This window comes from Camelus dromedarius, chromosome 2 (genome assembly GCF_036321535.1).
Source record: "Camelus dromedarius isolate mCamDro1 chromosome 2, mCamDro1.pat, whole genome shotgun sequence".
Taxonomy (NCBI): Eukaryota; Metazoa; Chordata; class Mammalia; order Artiodactyla; family Camelidae; genus Camelus; species Camelus dromedarius.
This window is the reverse complement of record NC_087437.1, coordinates 5,643,678-5,667,188: the sequence shown is the minus strand read 5'-3', so window position 1 is coordinate 5,667,188 and position 23,511 is coordinate 5,643,678. Positions and strand designations below refer to the sequence as shown.

The window sequence follows — 23,511 nt, the reverse complement described above, 5'->3', positions numbered from 1 at the left end:
GATCATTTAAGAGGAAGCTCATCTCTTCCGAACAGCGGCCAAATCCTCTTCCCTGCTGAATGAAGACATCGTGTGTTTGCCTCTAACCACTGGAAGAGTTATGGGAGAAGGTCCAGACCCATTTATTACCACGTGACTGGTTTCCATTATTATCAGGAGGGCCTTTGGTCCAACTACAAGGAGTGCCTTCCGGAAATTATAAAATCCGCCACCCAGCTACTATCATGATTCCAACTGCAATGAGAATATTTGAAAAAGCATAAACTGTCTTACTCAGTAAGGAGACAACAGCAAGGAGAATTAAACTTGGGGAGCAATGGTCAACTTCCAACTATTGCCATCCAACATGGTCTAACACTGTGGTGTGTGTTGTGAAGCTGTGAAAAATGGGGCGGGGGAGGGGAGCCTAATGGGTTAGAGTCAAAATACTTGCTGCAGCAGAAGATAAATCTCATTGGCTTAACTCCACAAAGGTTTGTTTCCTGCCCTTGCAAAGTCTCATGCAGCTTAGGTGGTCCTATTCCACCTTGCAAGCTATGATGTCTGGAGCCTGTGGAATTCAGGAGGAGAACAGAGTAATAGAAGACACACTCCAGCTACGATCTGCTCACTTTTCACCAGCCAACAGCAGTCCTGTGACCACAGCTGACTGCAAGGCAGGCTGGGAAATGTGGGGGAAGGCACAGACGTTGGGTGGTCACCTACTGTCTTTGCCACCCAGAGAAACCACTGGGGACGAGATGACTGAAGACAACTGCTCCTTCATCCATGTGAGGCACGAAGCCCCATAAAAAGACCGCCAGGAACCCTAGGCAGGGCCACTGCTCTCCTCCCAGTACCCTCCGGTTCCCTGGCCCAGAGGCTCTATCTCACTTTTTGCCTCTAAAGCGGCTAACTTACACCTAGAATTCTATTGATTCCCTGAGCTCACTTCTGATTGGTTATTTCCTTCACTCCTGATTGGTTATTACTCTCACTTCTGATTGGTCCACTTCCCTAACTTCTGATTGGTCCATTTGTAGTACTTCATTTGCATGGAGCTCACTCCTGATTGGTCTATTTCTACAAAGCTTGTTCCTGGTTGGTCAACTTCTGTTATACTTTATTTGCATACGATGTTGCAAAGTGTAAAACTGGCAGGCTATAAAAGGCCTGTGTAAACCGACAGATGGGGTCCAGAGCTTGAAGTGTTAACCCTTATAGGCCTGCTGGTGTAATAAACCTGAGTTGTCCAACTCTCCGAGTGCTGCTTGGTTTCTCGCCGGGATCCAGGTTGCTGTCACAACTGAGCTGTAACACACAGCTGTGACACATTTTTCTGCAACACATGCACTCAGTGAGTATTCCTGGAGGCCCTGTTTTGTGTCTGACCCTGTTCTGGATGCCAGGCAGACAGCAGAGAACACAATGGCTATGGCTCTGACCACCACGACGTTTCTAGTGTACCGAGGGAGACAGACATCACACACACGCTTGTGCAATTAATTAACTTTCTGTGGATGTGGAAAGTGAAATTCAAAGCAAGTAGCTATTTATACTCTGGGTGAGGGGTCATTTGTCCACACTTTCCCCAGGCAATTCTGCTTCTAAATGGTCTGTGCGGTTTTCAGACCGTGGGTCATCGCCCCTTACTTATATGAGAGAAAGTGAGGCACAAAATAGAGATGCAAAGGCACCTTACCTGGACCGTATCTAGGCATCCCCCGACCTTGCCGCTTCCTTTCCCCTCCACTCCTTCATCACATGGTAGCCAGAATGACCTTGAGAAAATGGAAGTCAGAGCATGTTACCTGTTCAGAGAACCATGTGGTTCACTCCCTTGCTTCCTGAAGGTCTTGGCTAAAATAAATGTCACTCTGTTACAGACGCCTCCAGGATACACCCCTCCATGAAATCACCCCCTCTTCTCCACCCTTGTCACTGCTTTTTTTTTTTTCTTCCAAGATTCTGGCACTTTCTTCAAATTTTGATGCTAACACTGTCCCTCTCCTCTTCCTTCCTCTCCTTTCTTCCTTCCTCTCCTTTCTTCCTTCTCCTTTCCTCCTTTCTCATCTTTGTTCCTTCCTTCCTTTCTTTCCCTCTCTCTCTTCGTAATGGCTTTATTGACGTCTAATTCACATACCATACAATTCACCCGTTTAAACTGCACAAGTCAATGGTTTTTCAGTACCTTCACAGACTCGTGCGACCATCACCACAATCAATGACAGAACATTTCATCACCTCAGAAAGGAAACCTGTCCCCTTGAACAACCACTCTCAAATCCTCTCCATTCACTCTGGCCCTAATCCCAGCCCTAAGCAACTACTAACTTGCTTTCTATCTCTATATATTTGCTTATTCTTGACATTTCATAGGAGCAAAATCATATAAGCTGTGGCTTTTGTTACTGGCTAATTTCACTGAGCATAATGTCCTCAAGGCTTCTCCATGTCTCAACACTTCATTCCTTTTTATGCCTGAATAAATATTCCATTGTCTAAATATATTACACTTTGTTTATCCATTCATCAATTGATGGGTGATTGGGTTGCTTCCCTCATTTGGCTATTATGAGAAATACGGCTATGAACATTTCTGTGTAGGTTTCTGTGTGGATGTGTTTTCATTTCTCCCAGGTATATACCTAGGAATGGAATTGCTGGTCAATGGAACTCTGTTTGAGAAACTGACAGGCTGTGTGTCAAAGTGCTGAACCTGCTCACATTCCCACCAGGGATGTAGGAAGTGTCCGATTTTCCTACAGCTTTGTCAACACTTACTATTATCTGACTTTTTGATGACAGCCATCCCGATGGGTGTGAAGTGGTATATCTTTGTGGTTTTGATTTGCATTTCCCTGACGGCTTGGCCTCCTTTCTAGTGCTTTTTGTCCATTTGTGCATTTTTCTTTTTGTGGGGAGAAATGCCTATTCAGATCCTTTATTCATATTTTTAAAAAATTGAAGTATAGTGGATTTATAATGTTGTATTAGTTTCTGGTGTACAGCATAGCGATTCAGTTATACCTATATATATTCTTCTCCATCATTTAACTGGGTTGTTTGTCTTCTTGTTGTTGTTTGTTTGTTTGTTTGTTTTTGGAGGGGGAGGTAATTGGGTTTTGCTTATTTATTTAGAGGAGGATCTGGGGATTGAACCCAGGACCTCGTGTATGCTGAGCATGTGCTCTACCCCTGAGCTCTAGCCTCCCCCTCATTTGTTATTCAGTTGTAAGAGTCCTTTATAGATTCTAGATGTAAGTCCCTTATCAGATATTTGGTCTTTAATATTTTCTCCCATTAGGTGAGTGTCTTGTCACTTTCTTGATGGTGTCCTTTAGAGTCTAAAAGTTCTTAATTTTAATGAAGTACAATTTATGTATTTTTTCTTTTGTTGCTTGCGTTTTTGGTGTCCTGTCTAAGAATTCAATGCCAAATCCGAGATCAAGAAGATTGACCCCTATGTTTTCTTCTAAGAGTTTTAACATTTGGGCTTTACCTTCAGATCTTTGCTCCTATTTTGAGTTAATTTTTGTCTATGGTGGGAGGCAAAGATTCAAATTCATTCTCTCGCATTTGGCTATCCAACTGACCTTTAAGTTCATCCTAAGCCAGTACCACACTGTTTTGATTACTGTTGCTTTATAGTAAGTTTTGAAATTGGAAAGTGAGTCCTCCAACTTTGTTCTTCTTTCTCAAGATGATTTTGACTATTCAGGGCTCGTGTAATTCCGTATGAATTTTAGGATCAGCTAGCACATTTCTACAAAGAAGCCAATTAGGATTCTGCTAGGGATTGCATTGAGTTCATAGATAAATTTGGGGAGTACTGCCATCTGAACAATGTTGCCTTCCAATCCATGAACATGAGATGTCTCTCCATTTATTTAGATCTTCCTTCATTTCTTTCAACATTTTACAATTTCTAGAGTATACATATTGAAATTCTTTTGTTAAATTTACTCCTAAGTATTCTATTGTGTTTGTACCTGATGCTATTGTCAATGGAATCGTTTTCTTAATTTCTTTTTCAGGTTGTTCATTGCAACTGTATACAAATACCATTGATTTTGGCGTATCTTGGATCCTGTGACCTTGCTAAATTCCTTTACTAGTCCTTATCATGTTTTAGTGGATTCTTTAGGATTTTTATGTACAAGATCTGTCTTCCGCAAATGGTTTTATTTCTTTCCAATATGGTGTCTTTTATTTCATTTTCTATTCCTGTTATTCTTGACTTTTCTTACCTCTATGATTTTGCATTGGGCTTACCACTACCAAATGTACTGGATGTTTATCTATTGATAACTGCCCTTACTGGTATATAAGCTCCTAGAAAGCAGGTGACTTCTCTTTTCTGTGCACTGCCTTCCCAGGTTTTCTAGAACAGAGCCTGGCCCATAGTACGTGCTCAATAAATATTTACATTCTCCATTAGGTTTCAGGGGAACCCTCCAAGGGGACATCCTCCTGATCTCAGTCTGCTCTCAAGACGTGGGAAGCAGTTCAGAGCATACAGGGCTTATGTAGCAGGATGCATACCTTTTCGAGAATCAGTACAAGGCATTGCAAAAACACACCAACCACAAAATGCCGACTATTCACAGCCAATCAATTTGCATCTCAGGCTCCAAGATGGGGGTCTACAAGATTCTTTACTGCTTCCCTGACCTTAGTAACTGTGTCTATTACCATTACCTGACAACCTAAGGTAGAGGGACCTCTTGTGGCCACAAAGCAGTGGCAGGTGCTAAGGAATCTTTTGAATATTATTCCGTGGTAAGAGTCTCGAGTATGAAGACTCATTCAAGAGTTGCTACAGCCACTCCACTGGACAGATGCCACCTGCACAAAGACCTGTCCACATGCCCTCATCATATCTCCTGCCAACAACCCCTCTCTGGCCAGCATTTCTGCTGCATCACTCAAACCATCTTTTATTAGGATTAACAAAAGTTCACTAATCAGAGCCATGAAGAGTGACAGGAGAAGGTTTCTGTAAAACTGAGAAAAGGAAGAGCAAGTCTAGAGCAAAGAGTGAGTGGTTTGTGCTCCACGACAAGGTCTCCAGAACCCAGGCAGGAAACCAGCGGCGACCCAGGGAGACGGGCTGTTGAGGACAGTGCATCTCTCCTCTCCTACTGCCCCCAAGTCAGAGCCACGGAGGGAGAATGTGTTACGGGGATTCTTTTGACTCCACTTCATTTATGAAAAGAAAACAAGCCCATTTCAGGTAACCTGGCAAAGTCAAGATTATGAGGCAAAGTACAGGAGACATTTGCAGACATTTAAAGCATGTAAAGAATTGTTCTCTTGAGAGGTCGTCCCTGGGCTCTGGCTTTATTTGACCCAGGGTAAGTTCAGGAAAGGCAAGTGCAATTTCCATGACACATGTCAGGGGAAATAAGCGCAATCCAAAGTATTCTTAAGGAGATGGAGGAGAGCAAGAATTGGTTGGCTGCACATGGGTAGTTTTTGTATGTTGACAAGTTTTGTCAATTTTCCCCATACTTTGGCAATTGAATGATAGAATAAAATGTTGGGATTTTTAAATTTACTACTCCTTTATTTGTTAAAAAAATTTTATTGAAGTATAATCAGTTTACAATGTTCTGTCTGTCAATTTCACAGCACAGTGTTTCAGTCATACATACACACATATATATATTCCTTTTCATATTCTTTTTCATTATAGGTTACTACAAGATACTGAATATAGTTCCCTGTGCTATACTAAAGAAACTCGTAATCTATTTTATATATAGTAATTAGTATTTGGAAATCTTAAACTCCCAATTTATCCTTTCCCACCCTCTTTCCCTCCTCGTAACCATAAGTTTGTTTTCCATGTCTGTGAGTCTGTTCCTGTTTTGTAAATAAGTTCATTTGTGTTTTTTTGGTTTCCACATATAAGTGATATCACATGGTATTTCTCTTTCTGGCTTGCTTCATTTGGAATGACAATCTCCAGGTCCATCCATGTTGCTACAAATGGCATTATTTTATTCTTTTTTATGGCTGAGTAGTATTCCATTGTATAAATATACCACAACTTCTTACCACAATACAGTCATCTTTCAATGGACATTTAGGATGTTTCCATGTGTTGACTGTTGTAAATAGTGCTGCTATGAACATTGGGGTGCATGTGTCTTTTTTGAATTAAAGTTCCTCCAGATATATGCCCAGGAGTAGGATTGCTGGGTCATATGGTTAAGTCCATTTTTAGTTTTTTGAGGAAATCTCCATATTGTTTCCATAATGGGTGCACCAAACTGCATTCCCATCAGCAGTGTAGGAGGGTTACTTTTCTCCACATCCTCTCCAGCATTTATCCTTTGTGGACTTTTGAATGATGGCCATTCTGATTGGTGTGAGGTGATACCTCATTGTAGTTTTGATTTACATTTCTCTGATAATTAGAAATATTGCGCATTTTTTCATGTGCCTATCGGCCATTTCTATGTCTTCACTGGAGAATTGCTTGTTTAGGTCTTCTGCCCATTTTTGGATTGGGTTGTTTGTTGTTTTGTTATTAAGTTGTATGAGCTGTTTGTATATTCTGGAAATTAAGCCCTTGTCAGTCACATCATGTGCAAATATTTCCTCCCAACCCGTAGGTTGTCTTTTCATTTTGTTTATGGTTTCCTTGGCTGTGCAAAAGCTTATGAATTTAACTGGGTCCCATTTGTTTCTTTTTGCTTCTATAGATTTTTAAATCTTAAATTTGAAAATATCTTGTAAGCTATCATGTTTAAACTGTCTGGCTCAAAGTTCATAGTTAAGAGAAGGACCTAGAATACTAACTAATGCATGGAGTGCTTGACCTGCCCCAGGTACCGTGCATTTAGTTCTCCAGTAACCCCCAGGGGCAGCTATGATTATGAACCTGTTTTCCAGATGAACACACTGAGGCGAGTGATGTTATGAGCAAGTTGCCCGAGGCTTTACAGTCTATCTGGCAGGGCCTCAATTTGGACTTAATCGTCTAATTTCAGAGTTCAGACACGGCTGCAGTGTATCTTCTATGCCATTATAGTTTATGATAAGTATTCTACTGGATCTAAAAACCCTTAGTACACAACCTGCCGTGTTTTCAGCTAGGAAAGTGTCAACCAGACAAAGATGCCAGTTTGTGGGCTACTGAGAATCCACCCACAAGATACTTGCGTAGATAAGCCAAACACAAATATGTGTATATATATATAACAAATATGTTCAGGATAGGATTTCTTTCTTTTTGGTAATAGCCAAACTCTCCAGAGTACTTAAATATCCATTAATAAAGAATTAATATTCAATAGCTTATAATAGCCTATAATGAAAAAGAGTCTAAAAAATAATATATGTATAACTGAATCACTAAGCTGTACACCAGAAACTAACACAACGTTGTAAATCAGCTATATTCTGCTTAAAAAAAGAATTAGTTAAGTAAATTATCCATAAGAATGGAATATTTGGCAACCATAAAAAGAACAAGCAAGACTGATCCACGCTGATGTGGCAACTTTAAAAGATGTGAAAAAATGTGTTTGTATTAATAACAAAGAATGTGCATCTAATTTTCTGTAAGGACATAGAAAAATATAACTGTGGTTAACACTGGGGTTAAGATAAAAGAGAAAACAACATGAATATACTTAACACTATTGAACACTATTGAACTAACTACACTTAAAAGTGGTTGAGATGATAAATTTTATGTTATGTGTATTTTACCACACTGAAAATTTAAAAATTAACGGGGGAAGATGTAGCTCAGTGGTAGAGCACATGTTTAGCACGTGTGAGGTCCTGAGTTCAATCCCTAGTACCTCCATTAAAAAGAAAGAAATAAAAATCTGAAAATTAGATAACGGAAAACAGACATTTACTTCACTTTTCATATCATTCCACTCTTTGATATCTGTACGTATTAATTTTATTTTCATAATTAGTCCAGTAAAAATTAAAGGAAATACATAAAGGAAAGTTGTGAGTAGTCAGAGGGACAAAAAAAATCACTTAACATCTGCACCCAGATGTATTTTTATTAATGTCTCATCCGAAGAGCTCTGAGAGCCAACAGAACTTAAATTTATGTGCGATTTCAAGCGACGATATGGTCATCGTCAAAGTTCTGAAATAAACAGCCCCACTCCCTGAGAACTTCACGTCCCATCAAGAGCAGAGGGTCTCACTGAACATGGTCGGTGTAAAACAACGTCAGACACCACACCCACCTGACACACTTTCCTGGAATTTATTTCAGATTGTCTTGTTTGGAAGGACAGGTAGTTCTCCTCTGTAATTTCAGACTGTCCCTCCGAGAACACATTAGCCCGTGTCCTCCCTTTTCTTTAGCAGGCAGTTTTCTTCATAACCTTATATGGCTTTGGTTTTGTCTCTGCCCATGCCTTCAAAACATGAACCAGAATATAAAAATGCACGGGAAGCGTGCAGAACATTGTCAATTACATGTGTCAAGGTGAAAGATAAAACATTAACTGCTAGCGTTTAAAGATTGGAATCATTTACAGGAAGTCGCGATTTCCAGCTTCTCTTGAACGATTGGAAGAGACAGCCTTGCCCTGCCGGGTCCCGCAGGCAGCCACGGGCTGGAGGTGAGAGACATCAGGAAACAGTCTCTCACAGAGGACATCACCCTCTGTGTTAGTTTTACTTTGATCAACCCTATCTTTAAATGAAAATATTGACTGAGCCTCAATCTGTAAGACTTCATCCCTGCCTCATAGACTTAAAGATCCTGTGAATGAAGGAGTCTCAACTTCTGGAGAAGACTTTGGAAATCATCTGGTTTCCAGTCCCTGCAAGAGTCAGAAGATGCGTAAACAGAGACATTGGCCAGTCTTTTGGGGGGGAGGGTGGAATGGGGAAAACTGTGCACTCCATCTAAAGAGTGTGCTGTCTCAACTCCAGCCTGTGGTTGCCCACGGGACCCAGCAGGGCAAGGATGTCTCTTATAACTGTTCAAGGGAAGCTGGAAATCTAGCCTTTATGTAAATGATCCCAATCTTTAAACATTGGCAATTAATTCAAAACAATTTGAAAGTGAGGGCCAAACAAAACATGTCTCTTGGCTGAACTGACTGGTGACCTCAGATGGAATCCAGCTCTCTTCATTTTACGGAAGAGGCCCAGAGGGAAGGCAAGTCGCTGGGGCTGATTTGGGGAAGCAGCCGGGACCAGATACAGTGTTCCTCCCAATCCTATCCTCTTTCCTCAACTTTTCAGTTCTGCTCACAGCAGCAGACTAATTTTAGACAAGCATGTGACAAGTCCCCAGTCCAGCGCACATGTCAGGAAGCCTTCAGCCCGATGGGCTGGACCTTAACCACAGACAGAAGACCCAACTGACAAACTGCACCCTCTCCCCACTTAATTCCAGCTTGAGTCTAGCTCTCAATCTTTTGGGGTGGATATGGGGAAGAAAAGGAGAGGTGGAAATCTTATCCTAAGACAGTCTGTGGGCAGAATGGGAAAGTCTGCCTTTTCCGGTAGCAATGTTTTAAAATTACTAATTGTAAATGTGGCATTGCTTGGGAAGATCTTTTACTCAGCTTCCCAGAAAGCAGACACAGGGTCTCCATCCCTTGCACCGTGGCCACTTCACAGTATCAGGCTTTGCCAAGAGCTCATGTTTCCCGTGTCACAGGAGGAAATGAACCTGTTGGCGACAAACCTGGACTCTGGAGCCAGTTGGCCCAGGTTCAAATCTCCATCCTGGAAATTACCAGCCATATGATCATGGACAAAGCAGGGGATGTCTCTGTGCCTCTATCCCCTCATCTGTAAAATGGGGACAAAATCTGCACTTCACTCATAAAACAGATGCAAGGATTCAACGTGTCCATATGCACACAGCACACGGCAGGCACCAGGTATGTCAGCTGCACTGTGGAAGCACCTAGGGAGCTTTCCAAAAATACTGATGCTTGGGTCTCATCCCAGGGATTCTGTTTGAAGGTCTGAGGTGTGCCTGGGCATCAGAGCTTGTCAAATCACCCCAGGTGATTCCAAAGTGCAGCTAAGACGGAGCACCTTCAATATAAGTGCTTATTAAGTAAAGGATGGTCTGCTTGGTGGTCACTTTATTTATTTATTTATTTATTTATTTATTTATTTATTTTTGGCTTAAAATAATAGAAATTTATTGTCTTACAGTTCTGGAGGCTAGAAGTCCAAGATCAAGTGTCAGCAGACCATGCTCCCTCTGAAACCTACAGAGAAGAACCCTTCCCTGCCTAATCCTAGTGACGGTGGTGGTAATTAGGTTAATTTACTTATTTGTCTGTTTAATGGAGGTACTGGGGATTGAACCCAGGACCTCACGCACGCTAAGCACGTGCTCTACCACTGACCTATAATCTCCCCTCCCCATGATTGATTTTTAAAGCCACTAAAGTCCTCTCCTTCACTTAAGCACATGCTTTGTAATCTCTTTACGAAGCTCCCCAAGCAGTCATCTTTCAGTAGCATTCAGCGTGGAGGGCCACAAGGTCCTGGGCAGATCTCAGCAAAGAAGGTGAAATGCCTCTGGGAGCCCACCCATCTTCTCTGTGCTCCTTTCCCACCTCTGCCCCTGGCTTCAGGGCATTCAGGCAGTCCCTGGAGGTCCCGATCCTGCTGGGTGGTGGAAGATATACTGGTAAGAAGTCTTATGAGGGGAATAGGCACACATGCTTAAAAGAGGCGTCTGTAAATCCAAGTCGTCTTCAGTGAGTGGAACAAGCCTGGGGAGGCATGAAGGGCGTGGAGGTGTATACAGGAGAGCTGGGAGCATGTCTTCTCCCATATCCCCAGACCTCACCAATTCCAATGACTCCGGCCAGTAGTGGGGCAGGGGCCTCTCACATGACTCTCCGGCATCAAAAGGTGGCACCTCTGAAATCCATCCTATCTGAGATGCTGACAGATTGTCTCGGAAGTATTGCTGATAAGGGGGAGGGTATAGCTCAGTGGCAGAGCACGTGCTTAGCATGCACGATGAGGTCCTGGGGTCAATCCCCTGTACCTCCGTCAATAAATAAATAAACCTAATTACCTCCCTCCACCAAAAAACAGACAAAAATAAAATAAAGGAGATAGAAGTATTGCTGATAGAGTGAACTATCATTAATTGAGTGAGTTACACCCTAAAAATGCAGTGTGCTCTCAAATTAAATGGAATCATTGACTTCACTCCATCACTGTTACTTGCCCCAGTGTCTTTGGTGCTGCTGGTGATCAGAAACTCTAATGCCACTGGGTTGGGGTGGTGGGAGGCAGGGAATGTCTGCCCAGAAAGGGGAAATTTAGGAGGGAAGCTGTTAAACCAACTGAAACCTTGATGAGGGGGTGGCAGCATCTGTGGTTTGAAGCACAGATTAACCAAGTTCCTTTGCAAGGGTGTCTGGTGTTTTTTATAAGCCTCCAGGTTTTCCCTGGGCTCGGTATCTTATTAGTAAGCACTCTGTCGCACACATTTGTTCTCACGATAGAAAGTCGAATCTGAAGACTTCCGTGGTGATTCCAGAATCTGCCACTAGAAAAATGAGGAAGTCAGTGGACTAAGGGGAGATGCATTCTTTAGACGTCTCTAAATGAAGCGTCGTGAATGTCTCTGTACTCCAGCCACTGGACTGTGGGGCTTGGCCTGGAGAGGCCTAGGCCACCAGCCACTACAATCCTGTTATTCTGTCCTGGTTTGTCAAGATTTCTGGGATCTCCAGAAAGATAACAACAATTATAATAGCTCATACTTGCCTGGTGCTGACTATCCTAACCCTAAGCCCTCTCCATAAACGAACAGATCCAGTCCTGACAACAACAACAAAGAGGTAGGTACCTATTTGTCCAATGAGGAAACCGAGACACAGAAAGGTTAAGTGACATACCCCAAGTCACACAGCTAAGATGGGCAGAGCTTGGATTAGGATCCAGCCAGTCCAATGCCAGCTACACTGCGTTCCCAGAGAGTGTGTAGCCTTGCCCAGCAAGGCCTTTATTAGATTATGTGGTCAGGGACACGGTTTCAAAGACCCCCTTCCTCTTTCTAAGCCCCTCACAAGGACGATTCCCCAACCACCTCCCTCAGCTCCTCCATAAGTGACACTGTCTAAGTTGTTTCCCAGGAGATCTCTCATCTACCCACATCCCCCTTCCTCCTTCTATGCTCTGGTCCTCCTCTCCTGTCTCAGAGAACTAGAGATTCCCCCCTCTCAAGCCAAACACTCTCTGGCTGTGCTTTAAATCACGTCCTCCATCGTTTCTTTTCAGAACAGCCACATTCCTCAGCTGTTTCTCCCCTTCCTCCCCTAATGCCCACAGAAGTACAAGCATCTCAAGAAGTGTAGAGCACAGGCTCAGAGCTAGCTTGTCTGGGTTTGAATCTCAGACTTGGACTTTCTCTCTGTGTGACCTTGGGTGAGTGACTCAACCTCTCTGTGCCATTTGTAACTTGAGGATAAAAAGAGAACCATCTAATGGGATTGCTATGAAAACGTTTTTCTTTTCTTTTCTTTTCTAAATTTCTTGTTTGGGGGAGAGGATAATTAGGTTTATTAACTCATTCACTTATTTATTTATTATTTATTTTAATGGAGGTGCTGGGGATTGAACCCAGGACCTTGTTCATGCTAAGCACCTGCTCTACCACTGAGCTATACCCTTCCCTGGGTTGCTATGAAAATTAAAATGAGTTCATCCAAGCAAGTGCTTAGGGCAGTGCCAGGCACATAGTTAGTGCTCTAAATGTCAATATATTATTTTTCTCTCACCTATTGGAGATACATTTTTGGCCCCTCTGCTCTGTGCACTTACTTTCCCACCTTCTTCTTTGATCCCAGTGACAGGTCACTCTCTAGCTCAATATCCTTCAATGACACCCCACTGTCGGCCCAATAAGCTGAGATATGCTGGCTGTATCCAGAATGTTTCCTCCCTCCTTCCCTGCGAGACCAGTGCCTATCCCTCCTCCTCCAGGCTCACGTTCCATGATGCCTCCTACAAGAAGCCTTCCGAGACCGCCTCCTCAGAAGCCTCTGCTTCCTTCCAGGGACCCTTGTCCCTGCCTCCCTCCAGCACATCTCCAGCACAGCCATCCAGTATGTGCTTGCCTTCTCTCACCTCATGTCCACTCTGTGTCTTCTTCTCTCCCTACAATTTCCTCTACAGCATGTTCTCTCAGTGCTAAACACTGAAGTGCATGTGAGACAGGAGGGAAGGGGGCAGGGCACAACCATTAAAAGGGTGACACAGCCATTAGTACCAAGGTGGTGGGAGCTCCAACTCCCAGAAGATCTTGAGGCCCAGGATGGTAGGAGATTTGACTTCTGGTAGACCTTGAGCTTCATTATAGGCTGACTGTAATATATTACCATGGTAAACGGCACTCCCAAGGGCACCATGACAGTTTCAAGGCTGACCATAAAAGGTCAAAAAGTGGGTGATGGCTCAGTTCCTGGGACTCCCAGCCCTTTCCCCAAAGTAGTTGGAATAATCCTCCCACACATTAGTATATGAAGTACCGAGCCCATAAAATCTAACAACGGAGCGCCTCGTGGCCTATCTCATTTTTCCTAGCTGACCCCGTGCTCTGAGTCTCCGCTCTCCCTTCTGAGTAAGTTGGCCCGCACTCTGCCTATGGAGTGTGCATCTCCTAGGTCTTTCTCTCACCTTCTGAGACAGCCTGCACTCATTTATGGAGTATGCACCTCTCTGAATAAGTCTGCTTTTACTGTACCATGACTCATTCTTGAATTCTTTCCTGCGCGAAGCCCAGGACCCTCACTTGGCAGGGTGCCTCCCAGGGACTCTCCTGGGACCTAGGACGTGGCCATCCTCTCGCCCCACGTTTTTTCCTGTATCACATGCACTTCTCAGTCAATCCCTATGAAAATGGTCAGAGTCATTATCTGCAATTTGACAGAGCCTGGGGAGCTTCATAGCTTACTCAAAGTCCCACAGCCAGTAAGGGACAGAGCCCAGACCTGAAACCAGGCCACGGAGCTCATTATCTAAGCCTCCATGCTCCACGGCTGCTTGACTGACTATGTCCCTCCCCAGCCCTAACCCAAAACCCTGTGCTGCTCAGCATGTCAGCAGGTGCTGAGGAATGGCAACAATAACACAACAGCTCGTCCGAGTGCTAACCGAGTGCCCGGCCTTTTCTATGCACTTTACATGGATCAACCAATGCAATCCTCATAACAACCATTTGAAGTTACAAATTTGTATTTCCATTTTACAGGCAAGAAAATTGAGGCACAGAGCTTTAAATGCCCTGTCCAGTGGCAGAGCTGGGATGCCAACCCTGGGGCCTCACGGTCCATCACTTAATGCACATGCTTGCCTCCTAGCATGTCTATTTTGAATGAATGAATTTCAGGGAGGAAGAAAATCAAGAAAAAAAAGATGTCATTTAAAAATGGAATTTAAGAAACTTGCACTTTGTGGATATCCCCTGAACCAGAGGACAGGAACTGAGCCGGGACATTTAGCCGCATGTCCTGTTCTGCGGACAGGCAGGTCAGCAGATGAGGGCCTGGTGCCCACAGCCACAGAGCACCTGGGAGAGGGCAAGAAGCACCAGGCAGCAGCGTGGGTACAGCTCAGTGGTAAAGCACGTGCTTAGCATGTGTGAGGTCCTGGGTTCAATTTCCAGTCCCTGCATTAAATGAATAAATAAATAAATAAACCTATTTACCTCCCCCTTCCCCCCAAAAAGAAAGAAAGGGGCCAAGCCAAAAAAAAAAAAAAAAAAAAGAATAAGAAGCACCAGGCAGCACCCCTCCCTCATCCTTAGCTCCCTGCTTCCTCCACCCTCAAAGCCACAAGACGCTCACTTGGGTGGCCCTGGGCTCTTGGCTGATCCGATTTGACCTCCTCCAGGGGAAATTAAGAAGGCCTGCTGGCTTCCAGGCCTGCCACCCAGCTCTGGCTCTGCACCGGGAACACCAGCACTGAGTGCCGTGGTGAATCTGTGAGCTGGGGTGCCCGCCTAGGCAAACCCTATGCAACCTGCCTAAGGTAGGTGGCGTCAAGGAGGCCAGCTGGCAGAGGCTAGCTAAGCACCTCTCTGGGGCTCCATTCAGGAATGGACCAAATGTGCAAATGGGCTAAACAGAGGCCTCGTTTCCTCTCCTTGTGATTATTCTGGACTCAGCTTGGACAAATACAGTTCTCGTTATCTCATTGTTATGCCTGAAACCTGCTTGGTTTGCTGATTCTGAAGCATCTGTTCTGTCCTTATCAGGACACCTAACCCCCTTCACTGTAACTGCCCTTCAGTGTTGATTTACCAGCAAATGGTAAGTAAGCTCCGTAAGGGCAAGAACCTTGCCTATTTCTCCAGGCTCCGTACCTCCAGGCTCACTTCCGTGCCCAGCAGGTATTCAAATATCTGTTGAATAGATACATGAGTAGGTAGGAGAGAGAGCTATCATAACAGAGCAGCTCGCGGATATCCAGCTATCCAGCCTTCCTCTCTGAAATTCCTGCTCCCCAGCGGTCAGGTGGGACTACATGACTTGTTCTGGCCAATGAGCTGTGAATGGAAATGGTGCATCATTTCTGGCTGGGGCACCAGTTGTTGGTACAAGACCCAGAGGGCTCCCTACTCCTCTGCCAGGCGACTGACAGTGTTCCAGGTGGTAGGCTTCTTCTCCACCTGGATCCCAGATGTGACATGCAGTTTGAGTAAGAAATAAACCTTTGTTTGCAGCAACATGGGTGGACCTAGAGATGCTCATACTAAGTGAGGTAAGTCAGACAGGGAAAGACAAATATCATATGATATCACTTACATGTCTAATCTACCAAAAAAATGATACAAATGAACTTATTTACAAAACAGAAACAGACTCACAGACATAGAAAACAAACTTATGGTTACCAGGGAGGAAGAGGGTGAGAAGAGATGAATTGGGAGTTTGAGATTTGCGGATACTAACTGATATATATAAAATAGATAAACAACAAGGTCCTACTGTATAGCACAGGGAACCATATTCATAATAGCTTGTAATGAAAAAGAACGTGAAAAAGAATAGATATATATATATATGTTAATTAGTAATTAACTGAATAACTATGCTGTTCACCAGAAACTAACACAATGTTGTAAATCGACTAAACTTCAATTAAAACGCGCACACACACACTCACACACAAACCTTTGTTGTTTGAAGCCATCAAGGCTTGGGGGTTATTTGGTATTTCAGCAAGGCCTAGTCTATCCTGACTACTTGATAGTCAGTCCATACGAGTTTGTCAGGGGCCTACAGAACTGAAGGTACCTGGTCAACCATCCTCTAGACTAGCTCAATAAAACTTCCTGCAATGCTAGAAATGTCCTAGATCTGCTCTGTCCAATACACTAGCCACTGGCCATATGTGGTTTTTAAGCACTCGAAATGAGGCTAGTGTGAGTGAGACTCTTAATTTTTAATATTCACGTGTTTAATTGTGGCTATGGTATTGGATAGCATGGTTCTAGAATGTGCCGCAGCAGCAGATGCTGTAAAGGCAGCCCGCCGAAGCCCCTCTGACACCCGTGCCACTGTGGTGGACAGCTCCATACCCACAGGCTGAGTCCCCCATCAAGGGCAGTCTACTGTCCTTCTGGTCTACCTCCTGGGAGGCTGTAAAGTCCATGCAACTGTGCACAAAAGCACAGAGCCATGAGGATGGAGAGGTGACGCTGCCTGAGGCAACCTTCAGCCATGGAGGACAGAAGGCAGGGGCAGTGCTCCCGCCTCCCTGTGCTCCGTGGGAAAAGTCTGAGACATGGTGGACGTGGGTTTGACTGGTTTCTTCGAGACCCGCCAGAGAGAGCGCTACGGACATGAAACCGCTCATTCACACACCTTGTACTGGCCTTTCTCCCCTCCCCTCCTCCTGTAGCTCTGCTGCCTGGGGTCACCCCCACGGAGGCTGCCTGTACCCCACCCCTGGCGGCAGGGTGCTTTAGAAGGTATACAAACTAAGAGGAGTGGTTCTAATTTCCTGGGAACTCCAGGATGAAAGCTGCTAATTCTTTCCTTCTTGAGATGCTTTTAAACTCTAACTGTCTGATAATGGCACGCCTTTCCACATTTCTGAGCCTGCCTCTGGGACAGGTGAGGGTGATGGGGGCTGGCCACCAAAGGCAGGCCACAAGTACTCACAGACAGCACCCCTGGCTTTGGGCTTTAAGATGCAAAAAAAAGATGAAGCACCCTTATTAAAGGCCTTCTGAAACATGACCTTAGTTTTTATCAGCTTCGAGGAAAAGAGACAATTCAATCCCAATGGAATATTTAGAGACCGAGCTAAACATTTCAAAGCTCCCAATTGCATTTTCCCTCAGCCTGCGAGTTAAATTATCTGTCCTAATGGCAATGCCTTCATTCAGGCTGCTGGCTCCCAGGGCCCCGCGGGAGGGGGGCTGTCTCTAATTTGCCAGGTAAAAGTGCCGTCTCTCCCCACTTGGTAGCGTGGATTCTGGTGGAGAACAATCTGTGGTGAGGAGGAAGGCCTGCAGAAGGGGCTGATTCTGTGGAATAGCCCTGGCCAGGAAAAGCTTCAATGAATGCAATTATCACCCAATTCACAGGCGCTATTTAAGGGCCCAGGACTTCCCCGAGGCTGTCACTGGTATATCCAAGTGTACGTGCTTGTGAAAGGACACTCCGTTTTCGAGGGCCCACCACGGCCAGACTCCGGACTCGGTTTATATATAGAGTCTCTCTTAATCTGAGAGCTAGGGATTATCAGAGCCATGTTGTAGCTAAGGACTGAGGTCCAGAGACAATCAGGAAGTTGGGTCTCAGATCCCAAATTTCCTGCACTCTCTCGCTGTCTTTTATGTAATATTCAGGATATGTGGTACTCCCATCACTCTTTGGACAAAACGGGAAAAAGGAATGGCAGCAACCGGAGGGGTTTTTGTGAGTCAAGCAGAAAGGTTTAGGAAGAAGCACGTGGCAGGAGAAGGAGCACTGAATTAGGAAACAGATGCAGGTTCCAGCTCAGTATTCGCAAGACCTAGGTGAACGCCTCCTTCCCTCTGGGCCTCAGTTTCTTCTGTAAAATGAAATGGTCTGATGGGGGTCATCGCTACGGCTTCTACCTGCTCAGTATTTCCACTGGTCTGGCCACGCAGCCCTTGAGATGGCCAGCAAGAACCTCCCCAGGAAAATCACCCCAAGTCAGATTTTGTGTGTTTCAGCTGCTTTTAGATGAATTGAGTTTGGGTCACTAAAGTCAAAGTCAGGCTAAGTCAGGTGAGAACTTTACGGCTTCACTGGGGAGATGGTTCCATGTGAATATCTGCCCTTTTCCCCCCTCTAACAAACTGCTAACTTCAGAAGAGATTTAAAGAAAATTGGCAGGGGTAGTACGGAGTTCCTGTGCACCCCACGGCCCAATCCCTCTATTATTAGCGTCTTTTATTCATGTGGTCCATTTATCACAACTAATGAGCCAATAATGATTTGTTATGGTTAACTAAACGCCCTGCTTTATTTACATTTCCTTCATTTTCACCTGTGGCCTTTCTCTGCTCCAGGATCCCACCCAGGATACATTTCATTTAGTATTTATGTTTCCTTAGCCTCCTCTAGACTGTGACCGTTTCTCACATTTTCTTGTTTCATGTGACCTTGACAGTTTTGTGGAGGACTGAAGGGTATTTTGTAGAATGTCCCTCAATTTGGGTTTGTCTGGTGTCGTGGTGAGGCCGTGGTTATCAGTTTGCATCATACTATCAACATGACTTATCACTGTTGTTTGTTTTTTTAATTGAAGTGTAGTCAGTTACAATGTGTCAATTTCTGGTGCACAGCATCATGTTTCAGTCGCACATATAAATACATATATTCCTTTTCAAATTCTTTATCATTATACATTACTACAAGATACTGAATATAGTTCTCTGTGCTATACAGAAGAAATTCATTTTTTTATCTATTTTTATGTATGTTAGTTAATATTTGCAAATCTCGAACTCTCAATTTATCCCTTCCCACCCCTATTCCCTCCCGTAACCATAAGATTGTTTACTATGTCTGCGAGTCTGTTTCTGTTCTGTAGATGAGTTCATTAGTGTCTTCTTTTTTCTTTTTTCAGATGACTTATCACAGTTGATAGAAACCTAGATCCTATGGCTGCGGTGGTGTTCGCCGTGTTTCTCCATGAAAAGTTCATTTCCCTCCTTCCCTTACCGTATTCTTTGGAAGGAAATCACTAAGTGCAGCCCACATGGACACCACACCACTTACTCGGCTGGAGAGCAGGCATTTTTGCAAAGTACAGCCATGCAGGCAATTTCTGCTAGGGAACAGCTTCAACTCTAAACCTTACTGCCCCAAAACATAGTCCCTGCATCCAGTCTTTGAAAGGGGCATTCCCTCACAATGGGGGCAAACTGCTCTATCGAAGTAGCGTCTAGCATGCCTTGCACAAAAGATACTGCTCAGCAGAGGGACTGCTCCTACTGTTTACGCGAGACCTGCTTACTGCTCACCCTCACCTGGAAATCTAATGCAGCCAAGCATTACATACAAAGAGCTCTTAGAAATCAATAAAGAGAAAAGTACAATTTATCTTTTCAAATGAGCAGAGGAGATGAACAATAAATTCACATAAGAGACCCAGATGAACAATAAATATACATATATGCTTGTATGTCAAAGAGTGTGGAGTAGCCACGTCTGAGGTGGGGAGGGGATGGAGAAATTAGACAGTACTCTCCCTTTCCACTCTATGACTTCTGAACATTAAACAAAGAACATTTTGTATTCATTCTTGAAAAGCCATAAAATAACTTCTGAAGTAATGACACCCCAATATACGGGGTATGGCTTCTAATCCGACACTGGCTATAAAAGCTAAAAGTTGCTTTAAACGCTCTCTTTCACTTAACTTTCTTGCAGTGAAGGAGAGTCTGCAAGGCTTTGGGAACAGATGGCTGGTATTGTGAACCACGATGTGACTGTTTATTTGCATCTCTTAATTGGAAATTTCACATGCATGGTCACTCCACCTTACATGTTTATAATAAGAAATTATAGGTATTTTTCCTGCTAGGCTTACATGATTCATCAGTTAAGGTTATGATAGAGGAAGACCATTGTTCACTAGGCAGTTTTAGTACTACTTGCCATTAACTGGGGGGAAAAGTAGTCATGCAATTTCTAAGGAAGCTTTATCATTATTATTCTGTATCCTCTTGCTTCAGTTATATTATATAAGGATCTATGTAGACGTTCCTCTGGATGAAGAAGATGTTCAACGAAGACCATTCTGATGGCCCCAGGGAATCGAATCTGCAATCTCTACTTGTGAGAAAAATGAGGACTAACTCGATCCAAAATTTTATGCATTTCAGGAACATACATTCAGGAAGATAAATGTATGTTCCTGAAAAGATGACCCCTACATGAACACATGGATACTTTGGGCTGTTTAAATAAGAGAAAAGTAACGTGATAGTAAAATTCAACCTGTCGCTCCTGAGTAATAAGCATGCGATCCCGGTGTGTGCCATCGAAACACTGCAGGAGAATGCGAGTTTGAGCTGCTGGCCAGACAAGGGCAATATGAGTTCTGTGTGATCCCCAGAGAAGGAGCCTCAGAAAAACCCAGAGGAGAGCAAGAGCAATCAATGCCCATGTATTTTAAGGTGTGATTTTTCTGGGCAGGAAAAAAATGCACACAGAAACGCTACGCATTTGTTTGTCAGACAAAGGCGAGAGCCGTGGTCATAAGCCTTGACCTGTGAAGGATTGAATTAGCTTTGACGTTATTGTTCTGGGCCTCTGAATACCTTTGAGTCTGCCATTCACTGATGAGCTGAAGAAAATACGTTCACACACATAATGAAACCTCTTCTGTCATCAAGCTGTTATTTAACTCTCAGGGCTGAGCAGCCAAAATAACTTGAGACGTTCCTGAGAGTGTGAGACCAGTACATCACGGAGGCTTAGGGGAGGCATAGGACTTGAGCCATCTTGGAGAGATCTAGACCTTTGAAGTGCTCCTTCAGGAAGTCCTGTAGGAAAATAGTCTGGGGGGTTTTCTTTTGTTTTGGGGACCTTGTGCCGACTCTATTTAGAACGTGTAAATCTTTCAGATGCTATATTTGAACAAAAATTTTCTCCTATAACTTTCACTCCAAAAGAATTAAGATGAAAGTAAGGAGCCTTCAAATTATTTTACCAATTCCAAACCTTCAAGCAACTTCGCAGTATTTTTATTGGTGATCCACAGGGCAGCATTACCCAATTTGGTTACAATCTTTCCACTACAGTGGACTGCCAGGCTGAAAAACCACCAGGGCAGTGATGGGAATTATTTTTTTTTTTTTTGTGATCTGGCAGAGATAAAATACAAAATAATATTCTGTTAAGTGTCTACCTCAGACCTTCCACATCTCTGGAGTTCTGATTCATCATCAGAACCCAGCCTAAGACAGTCTCTTTAATTGCTGGGCAGTTTATTTTGGAGAACAACCTCCTCAGATGTACACTGCACAGAGCCAAATGTTCCAGTGATTCATTTTTCAATTTCTCGCACCAACTTCTGCCAGAAAATGCTCTTAATGTCCCACCAAGCTGGTGGGGTTTCTGTTGATCTATCTGATAATGTGGAAAATATTGTTGCTATTAGGAATCAAAAAGGACTGAAGGCGTTCTCCCTACAAAGGTCAAAGGTCTGCCGGCTCTCTCAAGTGTCTGATTTGCAGCCAACCTGGGAAGTCTGTGGTCCCTTCCTGCCACACAGTCAATAGACACCTGACCCGTTGCAGCTCATATCAGCCCTTGTCCAAACCACCACGGCCAATAACAACAAAACACACTGTCCAAGTTAGCCTTTTTTGTGTTTCGGTCAAAGACGTGAAGAATTGAAACTTACCAGAAGACAAAATACTTCAGTTAGATATTTCCCAAGCTTCAGTTATTTGCATATCACATTAGAAACCTTCCCCACATTAGAGAACCACTATTCTATTAGGTTAAACCATATAAAATGACCAACATTTGGGCATGATCTACAAAATCATAAATTTCATATGGTTCAATCTAATATTTTTTACTTAATGTTTTTCTAAACTTAAAACCCTAATTTCATCCAGCAATTGTGCTCCTTGGAATTTACCCAGAGGAGCTGAAAACCTCAGTCAACACAAAAACCTGCACACAGATATTTATCGCAGCTTTATTCATAATTGCCAACACGTGAAATCAACCAACTTGTCTTTCAGTAGGTGAAAGGATTAATAAACTGTGGTACATCAGACAATGGAATATTATTCAGTGCTGAAAAGAGATGAGCTAACAAGCCATGAAAGACATGGAAGAACTTTAAATGCAGATGATTAAGTGATAGACACTGACATAAAAAAGCTACATAGTGTATGATTCCAACTACAAGATATTCTGGAAAATGAAAAGCTATGAAGACAGTAAGATAATCAGTGATTGCCAGGGGTTAGGAGGAGGTGGGGAGGAAGAGATAGTGCATGGAGGATTTATGGGTGATGAAAATACTCTGATACTATAAAGACAGATGCGTGTTATTATCCACTTGTCCAAATCCACAGGACGTGCACCAAGAGTGAACCTAGTATAAACCATTGTCTATGGGTGATGTGTCAATGTAGGTTCATCGGTTGTAACCAATAGACCACTGGAGGGAACACTGATTAACTGGGAGATTATAAATTAGCGAGGACAGGTGGGTATATGGAGAAATCTGCGTACCTTTTTCTCAGCTTTGCTATGAACCTAAAATGCTCTTAAAAAAGACACAAAAACAAAACAAAAAAATTCTGTCTGTTTAAAAACAAAACAAAAGCTTAAATACTGCTATTCTGGGCTTCAAGCACAATGTGGTAGAAAGTATCCAAATAGCAGTACTTGCCTTCCCTGGAAGGCCTGGATCAATGCCTTCCCCGTCTGCGTGCCTTTCTCTCAAGAAGTGGGGTCCTGCTTGCCTCGGCAGCACCAGTACTCAAACTGGAGCCGTACAGAGAAGGTTAGCACGCCCCTTGTGCGAGGATGACGTGCAAATGCGTGAAGCGGCCCATATTTTGAAATGCCATTTGTAGCAACAGAGATGGACCCGGGATTGTCATACTAAGAGAAGTCAGACAGAGAAAGACAAATATCATATGATAGCACTTATAGGTGGAATCCAAAAAAAGGGACACAACTGAACTTGCTTACAAAACAGAAACAGATTCACTGACATAGAAAACACACTTATGGTTACCGGGGGGAAGTGGGATGGAGGGATAAATTAGAAATTCAAGATGTGCAGATATACATTACCATGTATAAAATAAACAGCAAGGCCCCACTGTATAGCACACAGAAGCATCGATACCTTGTAATAGCCTATAATGACAAAGAATATGGAAAGGAATATATACATGTATAACTGAAACATTATGCTGCACACCAGAAATTCATACAACATTGCATACTGACTATACTTCAAATTAAAAAAAAAAGGAGGTCGAGTCCATTTCTCCTCCCCCTGAATTACACTGGCTTTGTGACC

General features: G+C 43.4%; 1 non-coding gene across 1 annotated transcript; it reads left to right on the top strand.

Moving 5' to 3' along the window:
- The first annotated feature begins 22,934 nt into the window (after positions 1 to 22,934).
- On the top strand, positions 22,935 to 23,041 carry LOC116155894 (U6 spliceosomal RNA). The gene has a single exon (XR_004139797.1). It is a non-coding gene; the product is annotated as a U6 spliceosomal RNA (small nuclear RNA).
- Positions 23,042 to 23,511: the final 470 nt, after the last annotated feature.